Consider the following 14,838-nt stretch of genomic DNA (forward strand, 5'->3'; position numbering starts at 1 on the left):
TGCTGATGCTGTCTGGAAAGTAAGCTTCCCAAGGCTGGAGTCTTAATGTAAGTTTCCAGAGGGCAGAGATCTTTGTTCTGATCTTTGGTGAATCACAAATTCCAGCAACAAGACTTGTCCCCTAGTTGGTGCTCGGTAAATGGTGCTCCCTCAATAGCTGCATATTCTGCAGTCAGCGGCAACGTAAGAGTCGCTATTACAAAAACATGTTGCGGTGAGCAACCTTTCACTTAAAACTCAGGACCCTTGAGTGGTTAGATATGGTGAAGGGATAAATAGTGACTCCTAGTTCATTTTTATTTCTGGTGACATTGATATTATTGAGAATTTGCATGCTTTCATTGAGAACAGCTGTTTTTTTGGTTTTGTTTTTTAGCAAAGTGCTTGCAGGCTGTGGGGCTATTTCCCATCCGATGAGGGCTTCCCAGCACTGCATAATGGCTAAACCAAAGGTTCATAGCCATAGTGCAGTGATACTACCTGGGGGCTTTGAAAAGCCGCCCAGAGGTTCTGTTGTAATGGGTCTGGCTGGAGACCAGCTTTGTAAAAGGTCCCCGGTGATTCTCAGAGGCAGCCATTAAATTCTCCATCTTTAATGTCACTGTGGACCAAGAGGAACTCAGGAAACTGTTTTCTGCTTTCTTTTTTCTCCATGGGCTGTCTGCTCTTACCTTTTAAAGTCTGCAGTAGGGCAGGGGCTCCAAGGAGCGATAGTTCAAGATTATTTTCTCAAATTCCCATCTGCATGAGGCAATGAGTCCAACATAAACCTGACAGGCATGTATGTGTCAATTGTGGATCGCCTTATATTCTTGTCACCTCTGAGTTTATTCACTACGAAGGACAGTGGAGCGGTCCCCACCTTCTCTAAAAGAGGTCGGAAGCACATAAGTGTACCAAGATTTAGTTGGAGCACTTCTTTCCCCTAAATGCCTGTGAGAAATATTTTAATACTCTTATTTAAATGGAACATGTGGTATGTTAAAACTTAACGAGAGAGAGAGTATTGAATAATGAGCAGTTAGCAGTCAGGAGGAGGCAAGAGTGTTTTTCAGCAAGTTCTTAGCTTCCAGAGTATTTCTGATGCCTTCCCCTACTACTACTTTTAGCATACAGAGCTGGAGCTGAAAAATGTGCTATTAATGAATGAGTAGATTGTGGCATTCCTATGACCAAAATAACATTCAAGCTTTAAAATTTGAGAAGAAAAGTATCCTTGGGAAGGGGCTGCTGGCAGTAAATCCCATTGATCGAGAAGCTCTGAAATTAACAGGAGAAACGCTTACATGGGTCTAGGCAGGTAGCTCAGACTCCACACTGACATGAGGGGCCCTAACTCAGGACCAAGGGGGCTTAAAAATACATCTGAAATAGTATTGAAATCTGGAACTAAGTAGTGGCCTTCTTCACTTGCTGCAGAATGTGGCAGAACTAGTGAGATTTGTAGCTATCTCTCCCAAGCTGTCGTTTGGAGTCACTTCCTCCAGGGGCAATTTTATGAGGCAGTCTCCACTGATCCCCTGGAAATCACAGCTTAGATGATTTAACTGCTTCTATTGGCTTAGTCCAAAGCAGTTTGTTAGCAAGTATGTACTGAGTAGCTTTTCCAGGCATGATCCTGGGCACTCATGTCAAACAAAGCTATGAAACCCCCACCTCTCTGTGGTTTTAGAATTTGGCAGGAGAGCCAGACATTAGGTAATTAAGTTGTCTCATGGTGAGAGCTCTGGAGGTGTGTGTGGTCCCTTGAGTGTCTGTAGCGGGGGACTCCTTCTGCACAATGCAGAGAAGGGAAACAGCGAGGGAGAAGAGCTTTCCAAGGAGAAAGGGAGATGTGGGCAAAGGCCTCGTCTTGGGGGAGGTGCTTGCTCCTATTGTCCACGGCGGGCCTTGAACTATGGACCTAGCGGAGTGAGGGAGGAAACAGTCAAGACAAAAACCTTGTTTGTGAGCCTCAGGGAGAAAGACTCGCTGCCTCTTCCCAGAAGGGGAGAAGAGAGACCCAACGAGTGGTTTACAGGGGCCAAGCAGCTTCCTCAGACCTTTGCTAAAATAAACCCTACAACACAAAGCAGCAAGGGCAGCCCATGTCTAACGTCTGGGTGAGCCTAAAGCCTACAGAGCAACTTCAAATGTTTTCTTTGTCCTTCCTACAAGAGCCAGTGTGTGGGTTCTAGGAAGCAGGCTTGGGTTGGAAGCACCTTCGCTGGCATTAGCTGGTCTTAAAAACGTGTGACCTGGGCACACTTTCCTGAGATAGATGGGCTGAATTACTAAGCATTCATGAGTGCTTTGAAATCACTCGGTCTGTCTTATGAAGTTTCCCCTTCAACCTACTTCAGTTTTAGTTTAGAAATATATTTCACAGGTTGCATTTTTATTACTGTGATACATTTTGCCTGGATTGTTTTCTTGTTTCACTCTTCATTTTTGTTAAGAATTTATTTCCTTTCTCTTCCTGCTTCCATAGAAATGGATGAGAAATCCCAAGGTACATGCCTAGCTCATGAAAGTGTCTTTTATTTCCTATTATTTGAAATTGAATTTGATTCTGAGGAACATGTTCTTCTTTTGCACCCCTCACTTTATTCCAATAGGTTATCAGTGGTTATGCTCAAATGCAGAGAAATGGCCTAATACATTTTTAGAATTTAGAGCAGAAAGAGCTGTATATTCTCCTTGACTTTGTTCTACTTTTAGGGGGTGCTGGATGTGTCACTGCTGAGAATGTGATCCAAGCTTTGAGAAAACAGCTGTTGAGGGGCTGGGGATTTAGCTCTGCAGCACAGCACCTGCCTGGCAAGCTCGAGGTAGTGAGTTCGATTCCCAGTACCGGAAAAAAACAAAAAACAAAACAAAACAAAAAAACAAAGCTGTTGAGAGAAAAAAAAAAACCTAAATTTTGTTATATGATACAGATAATACATAGTACATTAGCTACATTAAAACAAACAAAACAAAAACAGGCCAGAGTAGTACTCTCCTATAATCCTGTCTACTCAGGAGACTAAGGCAGAAGGATTACAAGTTCAAGGCCACCCTGGGCAACTTAGTGATACTCTGTCTCAAAAAAATAAGTAAGTCAAAGGAGGTTGAGATGGCTGTCACACGGCGCTACAGTGTCCTTGACTTTGATCCTCAGGACTGAAAACAAATGCATACAATAAAAACCCCTCTTGACCCAGCTCCTCCCAGAACACTGTTCTCCTCCCAGAGCATTGTTCTCCTCCCAGAACACTGTTGTCAAGTGGTCAAGCTGGAGTCCTTCTAGACACAGGCTGTGTGCAATGCTCAGAGCACTATTACAGCACACTATTGCCAGTGTGGACCTAATTGTGTCGGTAGGGTATTAAAATGATGCGCACACAATAATGTACCTGTTGGGTAGTATTCTCTTTTGGTACTTGTAATCTTGCCTAATTTACCAGGCCAGTGCATATTCTCATGCCTGATTTTTGGGTTGGTTTTTATTTTATTTTGTTAACTGCTGATTGGTATTTTGTGGTATAGTATATTGATCTGTCAACAGACTCACCAGCTACGGAGCTTCAACAACTGACCTTAGTGTTCCCCTGGCTCTGGGGGCCAGGCATCCCGCATCAAGGAACCAGCACGGGTTTTGGTGAAGCCTGTGGCCCTTGCTTGCAGGGTGTGTCTCCTCATGTCCTCATGTGGCCATTACATTTCTGATGACTCTTTCTTGAGGACAGTGGCCCTATCAGATTAGGACCCCTCTTTATGATGTTATTTAACCTTAGTTATGTTCTTAAAGGTCTTAAAAGGGATTCATTACATACATGAATTTTATAGTTTGGATATTCTATACTTTATTAATCTCTTTAATGCTGTCTGGTATGGAGTAAATTCCTGTACTTCTTAAACACAGCATAGTTTCCCCACCCCCTTGGTATAAAATAAAAGTAACCAAGGTTTCCTTCACCTCTGGGGGTGGACAGACAGGGAAAGAAGGAATGAAGATGGGGAGAGATAGAAGGGCAAGGGACTGATTTTTTTAAAGAGACACCCAATTATTCATTCGCAGTAGCCCACAGAGTTTTCAGCTTCTCTCTCTCTCTAAGCAACAAAGTGGGAGAAATTGGCAGTTGGGGATGCAAAGTGAGAGGAGGCAGATGAGGCCAGAAATGTCCTGTGTGGGCTGCAAGCTTTCCTTCAAAATTAGCACTGCTAGTGGGGAACCTGGTGTTGGGTTTCTATATAGTCTAGATGTGCCCCAAGTCTCATGCACTCATAGGTGGGGCTTGGGAGGTAACTGGATTGTGGGTGTGTGATCCTTGATCGTGGGTGTGTGATACTGCATTACTCCCCTAATGGGTTTATAGTTTGAAGGGGAGGCCTGCTGGGCAGAGGTAGGTCAGTGTGAGTGTGGTCTAAGGGTGTATCTCCCTTCTTATGCCTTAATGGCTCCCTGCTTTCTGCCTGCTTCACCATGAACTGTTTCTCCTCCGCCATGCCACTTCGCCTTGGAGCAATGTGAATATGGACTGAAACCTCTACAAACTACGTCTGCCCCTTTAACGTGTGGGTTTTGAGTATTTTGTCCCAGCAAGAAGACAGTAACTAAGATACCTGGAAGACTTAGAAAGCTCCAGGCAACAGGCAGACTCTTCCAGCTCTGTTTCCAGACATACCCAATCAGACTTCACTGGACTTATGTCCAGTGACCAAAATGACATCTTCCCCTTTTGCACATCTTCCAAGGAGCTTTGTGCGCATGCTCAGCAAAGTTCCCTATGCCAGGGGAAGCGCTGGACTTCTTCATTTGGATAAAAGAGGAATGATTCAGGAAAGAAAAAGCATTTTTTTCTCCCAATAAATCTGCAAGAGTCTTTGGTCATAAGCAGTGCTGGATAGAAATCGTTTGACCTCTAGCTGAAGTCGGTTGTTCTCACGTACAGGCAATTTTGATGACCAGGGAGCAGTCAGCAGTTTCTAGACACAGTGTGGTTGTTGTTTGGAGGAGGAGTTGTAAGCCCCTGGCATCTGCGGGGTTGAGGCCAGGGATGCTGCTGAACTGCCAGCAGTGCACAGGACAGTCCTTTAACAATAAATTACCCAACCCAAAAAGTCAGCATTGCTGAAGTTCAGAGACTTGTCTCTCAGTCAAATGACAGAGATTTACTAGGGCCTGGCAATTGCAGAAGTAATTTCAAAGAATACTGACATCTGAATTTTACAGAAGATGAAATTTTAGCTTGCATTCCTCCAAAGTTGTTGATGTGAATGTTTCTTTGAAATGGTGGTATCTCAGGAATCAACTGCCTTTTTTGCATTTTTCAGATGGGTAATGAAAGATGCTGTTAAATTTCTCAGTTACAACACACAGGGCTGTGATGCAAAGGCAAGCAGAAACACCAAAATGACACCCAGGATTTGGAGGCAAATTTATTTAATGTCAGAAGGACACTGACAGGGAATCAACTGTCCCTCAAAATGTCAGGCTCCAAAGGCCCAGGGAGGCAGGTGTTAATGGAGTTGAAAGGGTAAGTACAGAGTTAGAGAACTTGGCTGTCTTTGATTGGTTCTTACAGTATGCATCATGGTGACCAGCTGTTTCTAGGAGACAGAAGTGACAGGAACTATAACAGGAACTGTTACCTGGGCAACTAACAGACTGGCTGGGGGGCATTTTCTGCTACAGTGGCAGACCAGTTTGTGATTCCACAGCCATCCTAAGTGTGATATATATCCACTTGGGTTACTTCCACTATCAAGTTGCTTTACTTCAATTTCTGCCCTCAACTGAAGATTCACCTTGAATTAGATCAAAATGTGGCCCAAGGTGTTGAGGATTAATTAGTTAACGCTGGTAAGATAACAAGTCCACTTAGACTTTTAACTAGTATAATTAGGCAAATTAGGCCCTTTTAGCCATTATGAGTAGCTTTGATCCTGCCTGTCTTCTCACATGCCAGAGCAGTTGGCTGGGAGGAAGGGTAGGGAATGAGCAGTAGTGGCCGGCACCGGAAAAATGCAAACCTCATTTGTGATGGCTATTTTCAGATTCTCTTTTAATGGTGAGATGAGAAAAGCATCCCCAAGGAAATTAAAATCCCTTAGTAGTGATGGAAGACCTCAAGTCATTATTTCTGAAACACCAATAAGTAAATTAGAAAAATGCTGTGTTCTCTCATTTAAATTCATGTATGCATTGTCTGTCCCTCCCTCTCTTTGCAAAGGGGAAGCATGATTATGAGACTCTGCTGAAGCACTCTCAAGGAAACTACAATTTATATTTGAGAAATCTATTTTCCACACACACTCTTGATTTCTCTGGAGCTGGCTTCCTTCTTTTTAACCACCACTACAGTCATGGTCATCATCACCTTGGGTTTGCACAACCTTTTGCAGTTCAGCAATAAAGTGGAAACTACAAGGCACCTGTATGTGCTAGGCACTGTACTGGGACCTCATCTAACCCTCCAGGACCTGCCAAGATAGCTATGGTCGTCCCCACTTTTCATAAGCTGATGGCCGTTCCTGAGGCTGTTCTCCTGATTGTGGTATGGAAAACGAAGACACTAGAGATGTTATATTCTTTCCAAAACTTTACACTGGAAGCAAGTTTTCACTGGGTGTAGTTGCAAACACCTGTAATCCCAAATATTGAGCAGAATCAAAAGTTCAAGGCCAGCCTGAGTGACTTCGTGAGAACCTTTCTCAAATTTAAAGGGGGTAGGGGTGTACATGACTGGTACAGAGTTTTCTGGCATGGGAAAGTCCTTGGGTTTAGGAGAGAGAGGGGGAGGGGCAGGGGAAGGAGGAAGGGAGGGAGGAAGGAGGGAAATTATCTGCATCATTTTTCACTGTGGTTTTTGTCTCCCAGGAGATCAGGATACATGCCCCCGCTTTTCAATTACAGGAATTCGAGGATTTGCTTGCAGACACCACTACTGTTGTTAGTTGGTGCTCCACATTGGCTCTCTGATGAGCTCCTCAGCCGCACATGTCACATCCATGTTGACCCAGGGTCCCTGAGCCCTGCAGGCACTTCTCCTGACAGACTCCCCAGTGCTGCTTTCCCATCCTCCCTCTCTGCAGTACTGGACGCAGACCCTGACCCCCCACCAGCTGGCTTTCCTTGCTCCCTTCTGACCTCCAACCAGTACAGTCCACCCCCTTTCTGTCTCCTTGCCCCTGTGCACCTCCCAAGCACTGAGGGCTCCCCAGAGACCCCTTATGGCATTCTCTTTCACTGTGGTGATTTCCTTTACTCCTCTGGCTTAGGTCAGTGGTTCCTAAACTTTGTTGCATATCAGAATCACCTGGGAGAGCTTTGAAACTTCCTAAACTGCACTATGGATTAATTAGCTGAGAATCTCTGATAATCAGGGTTTTTTTAACCCCCAAAAGCTCTGTAGGTGATTCCAAAATGCAGTTATGAGAACCAGATGCAGGACTCATCACCTGTACATTATCCTCAACATGAGCCCCATCTCTCCACCTGCTGGTACTGCCACACATTTCACCCTGAGCATGTCCAAGGACTGTGAACACACTGGGGCCCAATTATCTTTGTGATTCCCACAAGACATACCTAAGAAACTGCTGCTATGTTCAACACCTGGCCTCCTGCATTGTTTCTGGCAACACCACCAAGGAGAAGATGGCCTCTCTGGATATCGCCTCTGCCTGCTCCCCTAGCTCAGGGAAGAGCTACACATCCTCCTGTGAAGCCAGGAGTAATCCTCAGAGTGCCTTTGACTGTCTTTGCCTCTCCTATACCCATCCCACACCCCGCTCCTTGCTCATTTGCTTGTGATGGTGCCTTGAATCTAGCCCCATTTTCTCCAGCTCCCAGGCACATATAAACTCAGTAAGGGGTTCCTTTGTGTCTACACTCTACATTTGTTCCCTTGACAATCCAGCTTCCATGATTTGCCAGAATAACCTTATAAAACAGAACAGGTCATGGCCTTTTCTCTGTAAAACTGGCCACTCATCACTGAAGGCCAAGGCAGCCTGGACCTCTCTGGGTCAGTCCTGGCAGGCTTTGTCCCACTGAACTCCCCATGGCAAGAACGAGGCTGCCCTTCTTGTGTAAGCAGCAGGCTGGCCTGAGTGCTGAACATGCTCAATAACAGATGTGTTGGCAGCAGGGTCTATACTGTTTCTTGGAGCTCCCCAGCAGGATTAACTGCAGCTGCCCATGGTGGTAATTTACTTGATAACTCTCCAGTCACTGGCTCCTTCTTTCTCACCCCTTTTCCATCAATAAAATAATAACCAAATAAGAAACTTTCTTTTGTTTTGTTTTTGTTTTTTTCTCTGGTACCGGGAACGAACTCACGGCCTTGCGCTTGCCAGGCAGGCGCTTTTGCCACTGAGCTAAATCCCCAGCCCCAGAAACTTTCTTTTGGACTGTTAAGTTGGGATAAGCTGCCAGGGTCCTTCAAACACAGATATTCATGATGTTGCAGTGGTGTTTGCTTGGAGTGTTAGATCAGCAACACAAATGTGCCCGATAAATGGGAGAACATAAAGAATTGAAAGACTGCACAGAATCAAAAGTCTGAGTAAAGTCTAGTTCATAATCTTGCAAGATTCACCTTCATATTTCCTTCTTCTTATTGAAACCTTTTCATAAGTCTAGAAAGAATTTTCTTTTCTCTCCCTCCCTCCTTCTCTCTCTCTCTCCTTAAGTGCTGGGAACTAAACTCAGGGCCTAGTGCGTGGCAGACAAGCACTGTACCATTGAATTACATCCCATCCCCAACAAGGCTTTGTCAGTGTGTTTATGCAACACCCAGCAACTGTTTATGTGACCCGTTTGCCCATGAAGAAGAGGCCCCAGGAACCATGTTTATGGTCTCTACCCTTCACCATAATCCACACCCGCAGGAATATGGATTTAGGACTTAGACATCTGGATTCAGTCAGTGAAGAAAAATAAAACACAGAAGCAATGGGGCGGCCATTTTCCAGCACACGTTTTCCATCTTGTGGACTAAGGAATGGAAGAAGCCCGGCTGCAGAGACACAGAGAAACACAGTAGGCCAAGATGAGAGGAAGAGAGTGTTGCTCTGGCCACTGCCTCAAAGTCTGTCCCTAAGCTCAGTGGTGTCTGCTCAGGGCTTCTGAGCCCCTCTGCATCCTTCTGATGCAGACTTTCCTGTAAGTGCCTCGCTACTTTAAGTTGGTTCTGTTACTTAAAACCAAAGAGTTCTAAAGAATACAGTTTCCATGGAACTTGCTACAAAAGAAAAGAAACTCTTTCATGTGCTTTCCTGGTGGAATGTTTTGTGCAAACTACTCAGGTGGTGACAGTAAGTACCCAATGCCCCAAGCAGGGCTGCTGGGGAAAGGTGGGAGTTCAGGGCTTTGTGGTTTTGTGTCCTGACAGCCTTTCATTTTATTTTTTGTTTTTTCTTCCTTTAGTCTGTCCATATAGCTGCAGTATTTTGGTGCTGCTTCACTTCTTAGGATATCTTGTCTCTGTTAAGTCTTACCTTTAGAGTGTAAGTATCTCCTGTGGCAATCACCTTTGAAATTCTGAGCACTTCTCTTAAGCATTATACAATAGAGGAAAATGAGCAGTGCCATCTTGCAGCTATTCTAGAAACTCATTATGTTGGAACATGAGTTTTCAAAGAATCTGAGTCAATCCATCGATGTTGGATTGACTGCTTCAACAATGCTCCCATCCTAGGAAGGCCCACCGTGATGAGCCCCAGTGTGGCTACAGTGGCATACTAACTGAACTGATGACCCCAATCAGTAACTTCTCTGTATGCATTCCCTCTATCCTTTGTCTCCTGTTGCAATATTTTTCTGGGCTAGCTCTGTGACTTGCTTTAGCCAAAAGAACTCAGTGGAAATCACAGCATGACAGCTCTGAGCACAAGTCACAGGAGAGCTTGCACAGTTCACCTGCTGTCCTGCAGAGCTGCTCTTGCTCACACTTGGACTCCAGCCACAGCGAGAAGGAGCCCCTGCTAGTGTGCTGGGGTGGGAAGCGAGAGACCAGGGAGCAGAACCAGGTCATTCTATTCAGGACCACCTGAGAGCAACCAGCCCAGAAAATGTGCCACATTAGCAAGGCCAGTCACCATCAACAAATGACCTTCACATCAGTGGAACCATCCAGGGAGTCTTCAAACTTCAGAGCAAAGATAAATGGTTCTTAAAGCCTTCAAGTTCTGGGGTGATTTATTGTAGAAGCTTAGTAGATCTGCACAGCTGATACACTCCTGAATCTTTCTTCAGTTGGACTTATAAATGGGTAAGTCCTTAACGTGCAGCTTGAAAGGAAATGATACAGCTCTATGTGTGTTACTGTAGATTCTCAACAGACATGAGGTTACATTCCAAATGACTACACAGTCATATCTTAGTACTTGACTGCTTTGAAACTTGTGGAATTTGGTACTCTAAACATTTTGACAAAAACATTTGTCCCAGTACTTGTCATTTGTTTGGTGCTGAACACACAAGCTAGAACTTGTCAGTGTCACGTCTCATGAGTTGCAGGCTTCTCTAGCCAAAGAATCTCTTCTGTTCTCATTGTTTTACACATCATGCCTCCCAGAACCAATTAAGGGCAAGTACTGAGCTAACATAGCACAGGCTATTCTGTGTACATGGAAGTCTCTCTGCAGGGACTGGGGTGCTGCTTGAGAAAAATTAATCCTCCAGAGCAGAGGTCAGCCAAATCCCACCCGTGCTCAGTTTCTGCGAATAAAGTCTTGTTGCATCACAGTCACATTCACTGTTTAATATTCTCTGTGGCTGGCTTTGCACTGCAACAGCACAGCTGAGTAACTGTGACAGGGACAGCAGGGCCTGCAGAGGCTCATCTTCTCACTCTCTGGTCCTTTGTAGAAAACATTTGCCAATCCCTGCTATAGAGAATCTAAATTAAGCTTCCATGTGCTAATAACTGGGAAGCAATGTGCCATATGAATTTGGATTGCCAGGGCAGAAAACAAGTGTTTCAATTTAGAAGCAAAACCCTGGAGTAGCCACAGTACACAATCCAAACAGCAGCCACCACTTGGGCTGGAGATGATCTGCTCACAGACATGGGCATGCTGCATCCTCCACAGGAAACTGCAGGGGGCTCCTTAATTAATGACCAAGAGCAACTTCTCTCCTCAAGAACAGGAATCGCAGCTTATTCTAAATCTAAGCAGTACCTTTAAGCTCCTTACAACCACTTTCCACTACAGTCTACAGCTCAGTCTGTAACCCTTCTCTCAGGAGTACAACCTTTTTTGGAAGGTTAAAAAAAAAAACAGAGAAAAATATCACAACAAGATTGATTCCAATTCTGCCACTGATTTACTGTCTAATAAATAACCAGAGAAACAATCAGGAAGATTAGCCAAGCTTCTCATGGATGATGGATCCCAGATACTCAAATAATTTCTCCTCTAAGCTCTCCCAATTTAATGTGAAAATATGAGGAGGAAAAAGGTATGAGTGAGTGACAGAATTTTCCATGCCATTGCTGGGAAAAATACTCAATACTCCCAGTTTAAAGGAAGATAGCCTGATTTTTGGCTCACTGTTTCAGCAGAGTTAGTCCATGGTTAGCTGGCTCAAACACAGAAAGGCATGCTGGGAGGTCTGACCTGGAGAAGAGCTGCTCACATCAGGACAGCCAGGAAGCAGAAAGAGAAGGAAGGGAGGGAGATACTCCCTTCCAAGTCAGGCCCCCAGAAGTCTGCCTCTTCTGACCAGGCCCCACCTCCTAACAGCATGCTCAGCTGCTGAACTCCTTAATGGATGGATCCAAAGATGAATGTAGTCCCCCTATGATTCAATCACATCCCAAAAGCCCCACCTCTCAGGCTTGAGAATTTTGGGGGACATTCTATTTTTTTCGTTTGTTTTTTTTTGTTTGTTTGTTTTTCCGGTACCGGGAATCAAACTCACGACCTCGAGCTTGCCAGGCAGGCGCTGTGCTGCTGAGCTAAATCCCCAGCCCTGACATTCTAGGTAGTATGACTTTGTAGTACGAGTATCTTAATGCTGTAACTATCAGGATGAGTCTGCTTCCCCTCTTCTTGCCCCATTGGTTGAACCCTGCCATGTGTCAGGCATGGAGCAAAGCTGAGTGCTGCAGTGTGTCCCTCAGCGTGTCCCTGGGATGTGTGGGCTCCTTTGCCTGCAACGGCTTCTGCCCAGCCTTCCCCAGCTTCATTGGTGGCAGCCACCCCACCTTGTTGTTTACAGTCCAATGTTGGCAGTTCCATAGCCTCTGTACGAATTCCTTCAGATTCTTTCAAGTTTTCCATTGAAATCTAACCCACGTCTGACAACTTCTCTGTAACACTCCCACCATCACCTGGCCAGGGCCCAGCACCTCCTCCTCAGAAGCCTGGATAAGCCTCTGTAATGGTCTTGCTGCCTCCTTTCGCTGCTCTCTGGCCAGTTGTCCCCATAGCAAACAGAGCAGCCTTTTCAAGATGTAAACAGGTGAAATCTCTTTCCTGTCCCAATCTTCCAGTAACTTCTCTCACCTCTATGGCCACACCTCTTACTGCCCTTTACAGGACCCCACACAACCAGCCAGCTCACCAACTCTCTGAGCTCGCTTTTGGCGGTTTTCTCCTTCCCTGCCTCTGTAGTCTCATCACTCTGTACTTTTCCCGGTGCTTCAAGACCATCCGGGTCCTTCCCACCTCCTGGCCTTTGCGCTGCCCTCCTGTCTATGTGGAAGGATGCCGACCCACCAAGCAGCCCTGTCCTTTGCTTGACTCCTGCCTCTCTCAGCAGGGTTGGTGCATCCCGATTCTAGACAAACGTGGTTACAGACAACAGGGCTGGGAGCCCCAGGACATCACACAGGCAGCTGCCAGACCAAGGGCTCTCCTGGCCCCAGGTCAGCGGAGCCAAGGTCCATTTTCTCCTGACAGAAAACTCTTTCCAAACGGCTTTCCCCAGCCTCTCAGTTCATACGCCGCTAGGGCCTCCCTGGGGTGAGAGGGTCCGGGTTTGTCTCGGCTCCCTGCTTGGAGGCCGGGCTGCCTCCTCGGCTCCTCCGTGTCTGGGCACGCCGCGGCGCGGGCCTTCGGGGCGCGGGGGACCTGCAGGGAGGAGTTCCTAGCTTTCTCCTTCCCATTTTCCACGGTCTCTCCGTGCCCCGTCGCTGTTCCTCCCCAGGCAGAAACTCTACATCCATTTAAGCCCAGGCCCTCTGGCCGGCTGACGGACGACCCCCTCCGTCTTCCCGGCCTCAGCCAAAATGGCGGCTCCGCGGGGCGCGCGGTGCACTGTGGTCCGCAGCAGCCCCGGTCAGCGTCGGATTAATTGCTTGCTTAACCTAGAGTTCTCTGCAGCTTTTCTCTCACGGACAAAATTACCAGTCTCCTCAGCACCAACTTGGCAATAACAGTGGAAGCCTTGAAATGATTACGCCAATTTAAAGACAGCATGAATTCCTAGCTCTTTTTTTATGCACATAAAACTGTGAATGTCCTTTGTTCTTGCAAAAGCCACAGGCCTTTAAAACACTTATTTATTTTGCCTTCTTGACTTTTCTGTACCTTAAAATGACTTTGGATTTTATTTTTCAAAGGTTTGGCATGTGTATATTTTAGCGTGGAACGTTAAATCTTGGGCTTTGCCCTTTTCTATAGATTTCACTCCATTTTCCCTTACTCCCCCTGCCCACACCACATACCTCTCCTCTGTCATGCTGAATAACCACGGAGACAGTCCCAGTGGGAAGTGGCTGGTGGTTGGAGGGAGCCCCCAGCTGTGGACCCCAGCCTTGCAACATGGATGTGCCTCCCCTTCCTGGGAGGAAGGTCCCATACTTCTGGCTGTGGCCTGACTTTCTGCCACAAGCATCTCTCACTGCCCTGAAGCCTGAAGCCTGAAGCCTGAAGCCTGAAGCCTGAAGCCTGAAGCCTGTTCCTCAATGAAATAATTTCCTGGCAGCTCTCCTGGTGTGCAGCTGAGCACTTCAGTTTCTCCTGTGGGATTTCCTGTCAATCTTGACCTTTCTCATCTCTCACTGGGAAGGCAGCCCGCACATGAGCCTGATTCCAGGCTCACACAAGTGTGAATTACTCAGGAGACGGCTGCCTTGTACCTGTTCCCAATCCCTCTGAGCTCTGCAGCTCTTGAGAGAAGCCTACAAGCTCTTGCAGTCACACTGGAGGAATAATTGTTTTGGCTGCAAAGTTTAAACCATCCAAGCCCAGGGGAAGCTGACTAGGGCAGTTATGTTTTAAGAAAGCAGTGTATAGTGACCATGAAGCAAGAGGTCACAGAATGAAAGAAGCCACACTTTAGGACAAGGCCTTGATTCAAATTCTATTCTACTGCTTAGAGCTCTGTGACCCACGGTAGATGGCTGAACCTTTCTGGGCTGCAGTTACCTCCCTTTCTGCATGAAACTTGTACTATCTACCTTTTTGGGTGTCAGGGTAGACTCAGAGTAGGATGTATATATCCTAATAAAATGTCTGACCCACATTAGGGGCCATATGTATTTTCTTACTGAACTCTTACCTATGGAATATTTCTTCTCTGAATGCCCAAGCCTAGCACAGTAATTCCATAAAAATACTGTACCCTTCACAGCTGATTTCCAGGGCTTCTCCCTGCACAGCCTGGCTGTGTAACTATGGGCCACACCCCTCTCGGTGAGACTGGATTGCTCCTTTTAGGGCTCTAAAGTGACAACACTAAGTGGTTCTCAACAATGGTGTAGCCTTGTGCAGCTTTTATGTGAGTGATTGACTGAGTTTCTCTCCTAATTCTCTGAGCACTGAGGTCTTCAGTGTTGCTTTGGCCAGGATGTGGTTTGTCCTGCCAAAACTCATGTGAAAATCTGATTCCTTGTGTAACCCGTCCGAGGTGGTGAG

This window comes from Chinchilla lanigera, unplaced genomic scaffold (genome assembly GCF_000276665.1).
Source record: "Chinchilla lanigera isolate Chin_1 unplaced genomic scaffold, ChiLan1.0 scaffold00116, whole genome shotgun sequence".
Classification (NCBI taxonomy): Eukaryota; Metazoa; Chordata; class Mammalia; order Rodentia; family Chinchillidae; genus Chinchilla; species Chinchilla lanigera.